We start from the raw sequence: 14,067 nt of genomic DNA on the forward strand, positions 1-14,067 counted from the left end.
CTGAGAGCAGCAGGAGAATATCTATCCCCCTACCTAATTGTTGTTTAGGATAGCTCCAGTCCCCATTATTTAAATTTACCTTCCGGATCCTTGAATAAAATTGTGTTGGGGCTCCGGTTAGTTAATTTTATCCTCACACATACACCTTTTCACAAGGCCCACACACCCTCATGCACAACTGTGAACTGTGGCACCTCCTATAAAAGATCTCTGATAAAGAGCCATCTCACGGGGCCCTTGGGGGACTGCACCGCCACCTCCACGAGGAGCAATGCCCGATGATGAAGCGCGAGACCCGCAAGCATGTGTGAAGGTACTAATTCTTAAAGTAGGAATTCCCCCACCTTTATTTTGATCCCACTGGTTTATACTTTTTTTGGACAGATGACATCTCAACTAGAATAGGTTGTAGAGTTCGCTCTTTTCTTAGGGGCAGCTACCATCCACTCTGTTGATATTGACCTGCGATCCTGATCGGAAGGGCAGGTTTATAGGCTGTTACGAGAGGGGGACACACTTTGGTCTCCTATCTTCCGAAGTACTCACCAGCGTGGCCCACCTTTACTTTAAGAGTGGTTAGCATTATGGGAATACGGATAACACGTATCTTCTAGCGCTATGACACATGTTGAACTTATTATAAGTATGGTGGAAGTACAGGGTGTCTTTCCCTGATGCCTACGTTTTTATGTCACCTTGTTCACGGGCCTGACGAAGCGCACTGAGGATCCAGTAGGGACCAGCTATATGCGTGAAACCTGTTGCCCCCACTGCACCTTCATACGACTTTCACGGACTGAGAGCAGCGGTAGAATACCTATCCCTTCTACATATTTGCTGTTTAGGATAGCTCCAGTCCCTATTATTTTAATTAATCCTTCCGGACCCTTGAATAAAACTGTGTTGGGGCTCCTGTTAGGTAATTTTATCCTCACACATACACCTTTTCCCAAGGCCAACACACCCGCATGCACAACTGTGCCAGATCTACGATAAAGAGCCCTCTTGCTGGGCCTGTGGGGGACTGCAGCGCCACCCCCACGAGGAGCAACGCCCTAAGATGAAGCACAACACCCGCAAGGGTCTGTGAGGGCACTAATTCTGAAAGGAGGGATTTCGCACTAATTCTAAAAGGAGGAATTTCCCTACCTTTATTTTGAGCCCACCGATTTATTAATTTCAACTAGAATAGGTTGTAGAGTTCACTCTTTTCTTAGGAACAACTACCACCCACTGTGTTGACATTTACTCTTGGAAGCATTGATGCCGGACCTTTTCTCTTTCTCTACAATTGCTCCCCGTCCCTCCCTCTTGATATTGTGTTACTATTTATAAAAATAGTTCTCGGTGAAAGGCAATTTTTAAGCCTCACCTGAGAGCACATGCATTGTGACATGTTAAGAAAAGAGCTTTGTACCCATCCATTACAAACTATTGGTTGACTTCCTCCTTACTCACATTTTTTTTGTTTTCATTCCTCAGTCGCAACTGGTTAAATTTTTCCTGTAACTTCACATAGCTTCGGTAGAATTTTGGTTCCCCCTCTTTATATATGACACACAAACTTGCTTGCTTACAGTAAGCTTTTAACGCAGTAAAAAATGTCTTTTAAGGTTGAACCTAGGCAATGCATGTGCTGTCTCTTCGAGACATTTTTGTTCCAAAAAACAAGGGAAACCCAATTTAGCAATTGGTCAGGGACCTTGGGTACTTATATTATTTCTATAGACAGTGGCCCCTAGACAGTGTAGAATAAGCATGAAAGCAAATATAAACTAAATAGTTTCTATATTCGTTGTCCAGCCGGACTGAATTTTAAAATATGATATTTAAATTAGTAGTCAGTATCTATACAGATTCAAGTGGGACACAACCTGCGTCCTACTACCACATTAAAACAACCTGACACTCAAAAAGGGAGTTCAGGCAAGGGAAGAGGGTCTGCGTACAATACAACATTGCAGACTGATAGACCAAAAGTACACTATTGCAACATATTATACAATATGGTCATAGGCATATAGTGTATACAGTGTCGACGGCATTTCGATTCCTGTGTGGGGATAAAGGGATAATCCTCAGGACATTTCATTCATGCCTGTTAACATTGCATTATTAAATTAGTCTCTACGGCTAAAAGGAATTGCACAAAGCCGAGGTCGGGTAGTGAGGTGTGGTCTTTAAAAACAGTGACTACCTTCCGCGTTGATTACGCGCTGGAGTTATCTCTGCAGCTAGGAATTATGAAGAAAGTGCTGCTATAGGGTAGAACGGCAGCTAAAACCAACCTTGTACTAAGGAGTTTAGGAGCTGTAAATGGGTTCCTTGTGGACAGTTGAGGAGGTGCTCAGGATAACTGTGCCGTATCGACTAATTTAATAATGCCTGATTCAGCACCACCTCACCTTCAGGAAGCAGCTCAAGACCTGGCTGTTCGAGCAATAGCGGACCCCCTCCCCAAGCGCCTTGAGACCCTCCGGGTGAGTAGCACGCTATACAAATGCTTTGATTGATTGATTGATTGAGCAGGCATGAATCAAATGTCCTGAGGATGATTCCTTTATCCCCATACAGGGATCGAAACGCCGTCGACACTGTATACACTATATGCCTATGACCGTATTGTATAATATGTCGCAATAGTGTAATTTTGGTCTATCAGTCTGCAATATTGTATTGTACGCAGACTCTCTTCACTTGCCTGAACTCCCCTATTTTATGTCAAGTTGTTTTAATGTGGTAGTAGGACTCAGGTTGCGTCCCACTTGAATCTGTATAGATACTGACTACTAATCCTTATATCATATATTAAAGTTCTGTCCGGCTGGACAAAGAATATAGAAACTATTTAGTCTACATTTATTTTCATGCTTATTCTACACTGTCTAGGGACCACTGTCTCTTTCAGACATGCTCCACTCACTCTGTGAGCTTACAGCCAACCCATTGCCTTTTTATTTGTCCCTTCGAATGTTGTTCAAAAATACTTGCTCTGTAGTAGTTAATCCTTTCTCTTGGTACCCCCTTTTTGTGTTTGGTTTCCTCCCACAGAGCGCCACCCCGATACTGTTAACATTCTGCATTTGTGTTTATGTGTTCATTCGATGGAGTATTTTTTTCTTTGATTCCTGCTTGTGTCACTGATTACTGGCCTTTGGTGGTTCACCTTCGGCGCCTGTCATAAAATCCTACTGTCCCGTTCAAATACCGAGATGAAATGTCAGATGTTGTTTTCAAGAAGCAGCGCCAAGAAACCGCATGGTGAATGTGCGCTCTATAAATCCTTTCAACTTCAACTTCAACTTCAAAATCACCTCTCTAACTTTCTCTAACTTCAGAGTACGAGGATTTCCCTCAAACCCCTCCCTCTTCACTGCTTGTTGCTTAGGCGAACCTCAGACACTGGACTTTCAGCAGCCCAAACTTGCAGCACTTTACGGGCAAATACTTGGGAGCACAGTTAAGGTCAATACTCCTGTCGAATTTTCGCAGAAGTTCGTTGATTTAATATGAACTTGACTGACTCGAAACTGTTAGAGCCCTTTACATGAGCGCTATTTACATTACACAGTGTCAGGTTAATTTTTGGGGGTTATTTTCAAAGAGCACAAACTTGACTGACCAAAAGGTATTAAAGGGCTTTACAATAGGGCCAGTTACATTAGACAACATCAGGTTAATTATTTTGTTTTAGGTGCGCAGAGAATAATTGATGCCAATGCCCCCCATGTTTATTCATTATTTGGCCTCTATATGAAAAATGGGAGCAGCATTCGTAAAAAGGTAACCCAATTTTTGTCAATGGGAAAAAATCTGCCTTATAACGGTAATAAAAAAGACTTTAGGAGTGGTTCATTGCCAGGACAGGTAAAGCTTGAGTATAAATGTCCTATTTTTTCGATACAATCCACTCTGCCCTAATGACCCTTTAAGGTCTACATTAGGGATGACATATGAGTATCAAAAAGGAAGGTTTAGGCCTGGCAAAAAGTTAACTTCTACAAGCCAAAATGGCAGTTAAAAACAGTGCACACAGGCCTCAGTGGCAAGCCTGAGATATGTTTACAGGGCTACTTTTGTTTGAAGCACAATGACTTCTGCTGCCCAATAGTAGGCCCTAGGTACAGGTAGTATTATTTACTTGGGACTTGAAAGTAAATCTAATGCGCCAATTAGATTTAGCCCAATTTTACCAGGTTCTAAGGAGAGAACATAAGCACTTTAGGACTAGTTAGTCCTAATGCCAACAAAAACTAGTTAATCGAAAATCAGGAAATTAAGGCAAAAATCTGGGGTTTGACCAAGCAAAAATGGCCAGGCCCAACAAGAAACCCCTCCACCAAAAAGCTATGGTATACTAATCAATATTTTGATGGTCTAACCCGCTTAGGCAATTAAAACATGGACAATGACCCTCTTTTGCAGTGACGCTTGTCGGTACTATGCCTATCCAAGCCTAACATTATCCCTCTGGAATTATCCTCTGAAGTCACTACATGGGGAACCATTCGCCTCATCTGTGGACCCTGTCAATGTCAAGAGCCAGGTGGAGGCTCCACTTGGGGGCCTTGGGCCGGACCTTACTTTCAACCGTATACATGGTAAGGAGTTCCCTACTTGCTATTGAGGTTTTCCTGACCTTTCAGGTTTCACAGAGTAAGGGGCAAAGCCCTTGGTGATAGACACCCTCATTTCAATCTCCTTCCCATCAGTTCAGGTGTGGTACCTTAAGACTGGCCTCTCCACCAAGGGTCAGTACCCTGAGGCTGAACAGGTGCCTGGCAAGCCAGGACTTCCAGATGGGAACCACAACCTCCATCAGGGTTTACACACTCTATCTGTATCCTACAGGGGTCTGTATGGCACAGGCCTCCTGTCCTCTATCTCAATGACAGCACTGGAAGCACCTCCAGGTCAGAAGTGACCTCACCAGGGTCAGTCTTGGGGTGCTGTGCTTTCAGAGCTTGTAACACCTGATCCATTAGTCCTCCCACTATGGAACGTTTCCAGCTCCTGTCTTTCCATCTATCCCTCCGTACTTTTAGGGTGCCCTGGATGGCCACTGCTCCCAGCTCTTCTAATACTGATGGTAACGTAGGGCCTCATTACGATGGCCAATGGACCGCCACAGACAGGCTGTCAGTGGCGGTCTTTCAGCCATCTTACCAGGGATATCCGTCCGCCATCAACAATGGCATTTTGGTGGGTGGCGGTCGGAAACACCGACCGCCACTGTCCCGACACTCAGTCTGTATGCGACCTCCTGTAGCTCCTCCCAGTGAGCCCAGAATTGCGGCGGTGCCTGACAGGCACCGCCGTAGGGATTACAAGATACCTTTCCGCCGGTTGCTCTGCGGTGGTCAACCCACAGCCAAACTGATGTAATACAAAACATGGGCAATGCTATCGCCACGGTGGCAGTCGCATCATAATGTGCCCTGTGCGACTGCCACCTTGTAGGGGGGCAGTCCCAGATACAATAACATGGCAGACAGACTTGAGTCAGTCTGCCATCTTAATAACCCCCTTATTTCCCAGAATGTAGTCAATAGGTATCTGGAGACTGATTATGGCCCTCCACTTCTCCACTCAATTCCAGGGACACCAGAGCCAAAGGGTGGGAGAAGTCCTGCCCATGAGCCCAAGTTAAGCTATGCACCTGTCCAGCATAAGGCTCTTGGGAAATAATGTTTTCTACCACCATGGTTTGACTGGCAAAGGTTTCCCTTAGGGCAGTGTCAGGTATCCCATTAACTGTAACCTAATTGAAGTGATGACTTCCACCCTCAGGGATCACAAGTTTACCTCTGGATTCCACCTCTCTGCCAAGTGACACCGAGGCATGTTCTACAGTCTGCTCCTGGGGACTACCTCCTCCTACAGATGCCATTCACCCATGTGAAACATCCAACAGTGGATGGTCTCTCGGAACAGACTGGGCACCCCTGCTTGTACCCCAATTGGGAGAAACTATAGCAGCAAAGTTGAAAATGGAGTGTCCTGGGTCTCAGCCCACCAGAACCTCCACCCCGATTCTCAGAAGGGACATGGAAACCCCTCCCCTCACCTTATTATGGGACCTGTATGTGTCACTTTGGACCTCTCCCTCACTTTGCTGGGGAATATGAACCACACTCCTTGGTTTCCCTCCAGGATACCTTCTTTTGGACCATGGTTCTGAGCCAAATATCTACTTCTTTCCCAGGCTCAATAGGGTCAGGGACCTTGCCATCTATCAGGTATTGGTGCAGCTAAGGAAAACAGATGCTGAGCATGTAACCTCTTAGAAATAGATTGTACTTCTCTTGATTACCGCCCTTCACCCAACCACCCAGTGTCCCCTTAGAGTAATCTGTGAAATCTACCCAGAACTGCTGAGACAGAGTCTAACACTCCCTGAACGTCAGCCTAATATTTTAGAGGTAAGACCATACTTCCTGACAAGGGTTTCTTTCATGAGTGGATACTTCTTCCTGTTGCAACCCCTAGAACAGAAAATAATCCCTCCTCTCAGTGGATATGTGCATCCAGAGAATCTCTTTCCAATCCTCCGCAGAGACCCTATGTATCTCTAGAACTACTTCATATGCCTCAAACCACCTGTCTATGGCATCACCCACCTCAAAGTTAGGCAACAAGACTTTTCATGAGCTTCTGTCTTCCTTTAGATTCACTTCATGAGTCAACAAAGGTCAATTTTCCCTTGATGCTCTTTCAGCCTTGGTCTTTCTCTCGTCAGACCCATTTTTCTCTCTTCCAGGGCTAGGACTCTCTTTGCCTCAGGCCTAATCTGGACTCCCTCTATCCCCCAGTAGTCCAGTTCCACAGGGGACAAGTTGTGGGAAGACACTCTGCCTTTGCTCTGGGTTCAGCAGGGAACGTTGTTCCTGGTGTTATTCCTCTGGTATGTGGGTCAGGATAATGATTTCTCCTTTCTGCTCTGGGGCTGCTTCCAGGTTATTTTCCTCAGCCTCCATTACATCCTCCTCCATCCTCATTCATTTAATTCAAATCCTCTTCATCATCATCATCCTGCTCCTGTGCTGCAGCTTTAAGTAGTACAAAAGGGGGTGGTGATGGACGGATCATCTGAATCAATCAAACACTCACACCCAGTCAAAAGATCTGGGTTTAATCCAACACCGTTCTTTAGCCTACTCTGCCACCCCAGTTCTGACATGGCTATATGCAAATCAGTCTGACCCTGTGCCTCATGGGAACAGTCAAGCCCGAACTGCCAAGCCATTTCTTCCCTGGACCGGAAACAAGCTTCCGAGGACCGGTTTCTGGCATTCCAGCCGTCTTCAGCCCGGCTTGCTTGAATCCAGTGGCAAAGTGAGCAAGGGACTCACGTCTGAGCATACCCTGCCACACTTATGGCGGCCAAAAGCAATACAAAAGGGGGTGGTGATGGATGGAGCATCTGAATCAATCAAACACTCACACCCAGTCAAAAGATCTGGGTTTAATCCATCACCGTTCTTTAGCCCACTCTGCCACCCCAGTTCTGACATGGCTATATGCAAATCAGTCTGACTCTGAGCCTCATGGGAACAGTCCAGCCCGAACTGCCAAGCCATGTCTTCCCTGGACCGGAAACACACTTCCGAGGACCGGTTTCTGGCTTCCAGCCGACTTCAGCCCGGCTTGCTTGAATCCAGTGGCAAAGTGAGCAAGGGACTCACGTCTAAGCATACCCTGCCACACTTATGGCGGCCAAAAGCGGTACAAAAGGGGGTGGCGATGGACGGAGCATCTGAATCAATCAAACACTCACACCCAGTCAAAAGATCTGGGTTTAATCCATCACCGTTCTTTAGCCCACTCTGCCACCCCAGTTCTGACATGTCTATATGCAAATCAGTCTGACCCTGTGCCTCATGGGAACAGTCCAGCCCGAACTGCCAAGCCGTGTCTTCCCTGGACCGGAAACAAGTTTCTGAGGACCGGTTTCTGGCATTCCAGCCGTCTTCAGCCCGGCTTGCTTGAATCCAGTGGCAAAGTGAGCAAGGGACTCACGTCTGAGCATACCCTGCCACACTTATGGCGTCCAAAAGCGGTACAAAAGGGGGTGGTGATGGACGGAGTATCTGAATCAATCACACACTCACACCCAGTCAAAATATCTGGGTTTAATCCATCACCGTTCTTTAGCCCACTCTGCCACCCCTGTTCTGACATGGCTATATGCAAATCAGTCTGACCCTGTGCCTCATGGGAACAGTCCAGCCCGAACTGCCAAGCCATGTCTTCCCTGGACCGAAAACAAGCTTCCGAGGACCGGCTTCTGGCATTCCAGCCGTCTTCAGCCCGGCTTGCTTGAATCCAGTGGCAAAGTGAGCAAGGGACTCACGTCTGAGCATACCCTGCCACACTTATGGCGGCCAAAAGCGGTACAAAAGGGGGTGGCAGCTTTAAGTAGGCGAACCTCCTCAAAGGCTCAAAGGGTTTTTGCAGAGTAAAATGTAATTAATAAGATGATACCAGAATGATAAAAATCAAATCAGTGGAAGTAGAGATATTAAATTATAAATGATCTTTGGAAATTAGCACCTAAAAGCACAAAGTGCCACTTGCAGTCAGGTGGTCACGCTGGCTGAGAGAAATGTATAAGTTCAGGCTAACTACGATGGAGAACAGGTTAATTACAGTCACCAGGTTAGGCCTTCTGAAGATGTACCTTCACTAATCCAGTGCAAAGAGTTCCATCCCTCTTGGAGGAGTCTTCGAAGTTGAGGCTTTTGTCATGAAGAGCAGGTTGAGCTTTGCAGACGGTCATTGCTGTAGCACTATGATCCAGTTCTCACTGGAGCTTTGTGTTGGTAGCTGTCCCGGGCTGCTGATGTTGTAGCGCAAAGTGCAGGTCACTTGTTGCCTAGCTTTACTGGCAATCACTGCAGTGCAAATAACAGGTCTCACCCACACTTCACACTGGTGGTCATCGTGGGTAATAGAGTTTTGGCACTAATGGGCCCATTAGTGGTGGCGAGGAGGGGGAACAGCCTTGACAATGCGGGGATTACCCCACACCGCCATTACAACGCAGGGATTACAAGGAAAGTCGTTACAGCGACTTTCACTGGAGGGCGCAGTTGGATAGGGAATAGTTGAATTTTCTATCCAACACCTTCCCTACTGTCAACGTGGGCTGGAGTTGGAATAGAAAATTAAACTATTCCACTATCCAGCGCCCTCCAGCGAAAGTCATTGTAACGACTTTCATTGTAATCCCCGCGTTGTAATGGCATGCGGGGTAAAAGCCCGCGTTGTAATGCCATACAACCGGCGAGGAGCCTATCTTTTAGGCTTCCCACATTTTCCTTCCTGAAGCAGTTTCTACTGATGCCAGCCTAGGGTTCAGGATAATTTAATGTAAAAGTTATGAAGCGCAAGGCTACTCCACTGAAGTGTCCCAGCTCTAAGGTACCCACATACAGAAAGAAAAGGAGAACCTTTGCTGCTAAAGGTATTACTTTTGCGAAAAAGCCAGGTTTTTAACTTCTTCCTGAAAATGACTTCAGATGGCTCGTTATAGATCAGCTGCGTACTGGAGGAGATTATGGGTTACCCCAGAACTCTCCCAGTACGCTCGAGCCTTTCTCGAGATTAAAATTGCCGATAGGGCACATAAAATATCATGGTTGAGGGAGGTCAGAGCCATTTATATGGCCATGGCCTATCCCCTTTGTGGGATGACCCAGTAGGAAACTCCTTTCCCCCTAGAAAAGCATTTAGAGATCTGTACAGGAACATGCTTGCCCTAAAAAGATTTGGACGTAGTATCGGGACAACATTAACGGTGGAATTCCTTGGTCTTAAACACTTTCCAGTCCTTGAGGGATATTGGGATTGGATTACCACCCCAGGCGACAGGAAGAGATATCATCAGTTTAGGGTGGGGACATTACCTCTCAATACCTTTACTGCGAAATGGCGCGGGGGACAAAGTTCTACCTGCCCCTTTTGTCCTATCCAACAGGAAGGTGTTGGGCATATACTCTTTGCCTGTTCTGAATATAACGTTCCTAGGTTAACATGGCTAAGACCTATTTGTATGCAGTTAGGCTTGAAAACAGCTTGTGAGTCCGTTAGGGTTCTTCAAACTGACAATTCTCAGGCCGTGGTCATAGCTGTGGCTAAGTTTCTCCACTGGATGTGGATTATTCGATCTCGTAAAATGAGCCTTCAGTGAAACTTTAAGGATTGGTTTTCATAATTGGTATTAAATAATTTGCAAATTTGATGATTTTAGCGTTTTTATCTGTTTGCTATTAAGATTGTTTTTTAATGTATCTTGTACTATGAATTGAATTTGCCATTTATGTCTAAAACAGCTTCGGCCAATATTCGCTCGTATGTACGTATTTATTGTTTTAACTAATCTATGGATGGTCTTCAAATGATGTGATATCTAATAACATGTGGTAATGAGAAAATCTTATTTCCAGCCAATTGGGGTTAATCTTTTAATTTGTATATGTCTGATTGTCGCAACGTCTTTTATGATTCTCATATCGAAATAAAGACTCATGAAATTGAATTGACTTCAGATGTAATTAACCAAAATTCCATGGGAAGGTTGTTCTATGCAATGGGAGCTAACAAGCCAAATATACAGCCTCCTTTTCTAACTCATTTAAATCTCTGCACGCTGGATTTCTCATGGGCATATAAAGTTTCACCATCCTCTCTAGGTACTGGAAACCCTGGAGGAAGAGGGACTTAAAGGAGTTACAGAGTGTTTGAAAAAAGACCCCCATGCCTTATTGTAAGCCAATGTAGTTTCTGCAGCACAGATCTAAAATAGACCCACCTTGGAAGCTTCAGTAAAACATGTGCTGCAGAACCCATTGAAGTCCATTTAAGTTGACCTGGGGTGCCCCCAGATACAGGATGCTGCAATATACAAGCCTGGACATGACTATTGCTAGAAACACAGTCTTCTGGGCATTCTCTTGGAGGAACTGAAGCTGGGAGCACCTCTTAGGGGTAAGGACTCACTCTAGCAGAGGCCAGCAGCAGGGCTCAGGATTGGTGCAAGCAGGTACATTTGCAGCTGGGCAGTTGAATGGAGGCCTTTGGAATCAGCTTATGTCTCTGTAGCTCACTTCTTTCTTCAGACAGCAAGGCAGTCCTTCAAGCAGCAGAACAGTCCATTCTGGCAGCGGAGCAGTCTTTCTTCTGCATCTTCCACAGGTCCAGGAGTGTTCTGATGAGTGGTTCTAAAGTTACTTTTCTTATACCTGGTGTCAGCCTTTGTGTAGAATTCCCTGACCTACCCCCACAACTGGTTCTGTTAATGTCTTCTTCTTTCCCTGCTCCTGGCTCCAAACTGCCTTGCATGACAAAATCATGACTGAGCTTGTATCTGGTTCCTTTGTGTGTGTTCCAGGATATCCTTACTTCCTGTCCACTTCTTAAACCCCTTTGTCTCACTGTCTGGAAGCAGTACACAAACCCCAACAGCAGAGCCATAAAATCATGTGAACTAGGGCAACTGCAGAAAGGTACATGTTGGAAATTGGGGACCAGATTTACAAAGAAGTAATGCAGCGTGGTGCAGCAAGCCATTTGACTGCGCTGTGCTACATAACTTCTTAAGCAAATTGATGCATCATATTTACAACAATATGATGTATCCCTGAGCTCTCTTCGGCTCTGGTGCACAATTTAATGCCATGCACCAATGCATGCCATGCACCAAACATAAGGAGAACCTACAGTTATGAATTTTTAAAGAATATCTTGAAATATAGTACTTAGAAACATAAAGCACCAACCAGGGCTACCTGGATGCGCTTGACTGAGGTAAATCCAAATGATGAGGCTGACCATGATGGAGCGCAGGTCCGATGCAGTTACCATCCTTGTCCCACTGGCAATGTACCTTTGGATGGAGGATGCGTCTATGTAGAAGGGGCGATGCAGGGAGCATAAGAGGCAATGCGTTGGTGTTGTGATGAGACAAAGGGTCCTTTTCGATGTCGGGCAGCGACATCATCTCGGGAATGGGACGGACCGACCTCTAGTCGCCGGTCTCGACCACCTCATCATGATGTGACCAAACAATGAGGGTCATTACAATAGTGGTGAATCCGCCCCTGGCAGCCTGCCAGTGGTGGATCTACGGCCATGATGCAGCCATTCTCCGCCTGCCAGATAAGGATTGTGGACAGACTGCTGGCAGATGTGAAGTCTGTCTGCCATGGGTCTGACACAGGCAATCATTACGGTTGCCTGTCGGACCCATGCCGCATCCACAAAATGGTGGAGGTGCCTAGCAGGCACCGACCACCAGATTAGGATGCTGCATCCCCGCCAGCCTATGTATGGCGGTTTAACCGCCATTCACAGGCTGGCAGGGATGTACTTTGGGTGCCCGTTGCAGGCCCCCCTTAACCAGGGGCACTTTTCTTTTGCACTTGGGGGGCACATTTCCCTAAACCATGTGGCAGGCACCGCGTGGTGCCTGCCATGTAGTGCAAGGAAATGCAAAACTTGCATTTTTACCATTGTGGCGGATGCTGCACTCAGCAGCACCCGCCACAATGATAAACATGCACAATGTGACTGCCACAGTAGAGGTCGCATTGTAATTACACTTGCAGAACCACCACTATATAGGCGGCTGTTCCCAAACCCTGTGACGATGACAGACGGACTTAGGTCTGTCCACCATCGTAATGACCCACAATGTTCGGTAGCATACTCCCATTCGTCTATGGGAGCTCGTGTTATGGCTGTAAACCGATCGTAATACCAGCTCCCATAGAGGAATGGGAGTCTGTGTTCATCCCTGCATTATGTGGCAGACACCCTTAGTTGCCGGGATGAACAGAAAGGGCACCTTAGGTGCCCCTTTCAGCCCCTAACCGGAGACCGTAGAGGCAAGGGGTCCCTGCTAGACCCCATATTTTCTCTCCTCTAGACTTTCCATGTCGAAAAGCCTGACATGGAAAGCCTGCCAGAGACCGAGTATCGTAATCTCAAAGGTAGAAAGGCCAATCCCAAAGGCAGAAAGGCCCCCCTTTGGGAGTATGGTCTGGCCTCAACTGGCCAACAGGCTCCTCGAGCTCGTTAGAAGCCATTTGGAATGACCGGCCAGTTTAATTTCTAACTGCCAGCATTGTCATGCAGGAGTCCGAATTTAAACTGACACGCGGTCCGGAAAAGCTCCAACTAACAGTTGAACCCTTTCCAGGCCACATCATAATCGGCCCCAAAATATTGAGTTGTAAATATCGACTTGCACAAATATCAAATCAAAAATGTCATGACATTGTAATATCATCTGCGAGAATATCATAGTCAAGAATATCGATTTTTTAGGTAAGTAATAATTTTTAAAATATTGAGGTTAGTAATATTGATTACAATCATAAAGATGCTTATAACATCGATTTATAATTACTGTTATGTATTTTGGTATATATTTTAAATGTATATGTACATTTATTGTTTATGTTTTTTAATGTATTTGTAACAATTTTACTAGTTAGTTAATTTAATTTAAGTACTTTTTGTTATTTTTTAGTAGTGGGTTGTGTGATTATGTGGATAAAGGGTGGGAAGTAATCTAATTATAATAAATTATTTTCATTCATATTATTTATTTAATTAATAATTCATTATGTTAATAGTGTAGTTAATATTTATTTATTTACATTTAACGCGTGGGTTGTGAAGTCTAAGGGGTTTAGGGTGGGAAATAATCTGAAGTTAATTAATTAATAATTAGTTTTTAATTAATATTAATTATTGAATTGATGAATACTTATTTTAATAAAGTTTTTTTTTTTTACTTTTTATATCTGGGTTGTGGAGTTTATGAGGTCAGGTTGGGAAATAATGTAATGTTACTTAATTAATAATTAATTGTTATTTAATATCAATTATTTGATTGATAATTATGTTAATTGTGTAAGTACATTTTTTAAATTTTAGGTGTGGGTTGTGGGGGTTTTAGTGGTACAGGGTGGGAAATAAATTAATTTTAAATAATTAACATTTATATATTTTTTAATAAGGATTAGTTGATTTATAACTAATTATGTTAATGGTGTGATT

The sequence above is a fragment of the Lissotriton helveticus genome, chromosome 5_1 (genome assembly GCF_964261635.1).
Source record: "Lissotriton helveticus chromosome 5_1, aLisHel1.1, whole genome shotgun sequence".
NCBI classification, from domain to species: Eukaryota; Metazoa; Chordata; class Amphibia; order Caudata; family Salamandridae; genus Lissotriton; species Lissotriton helveticus.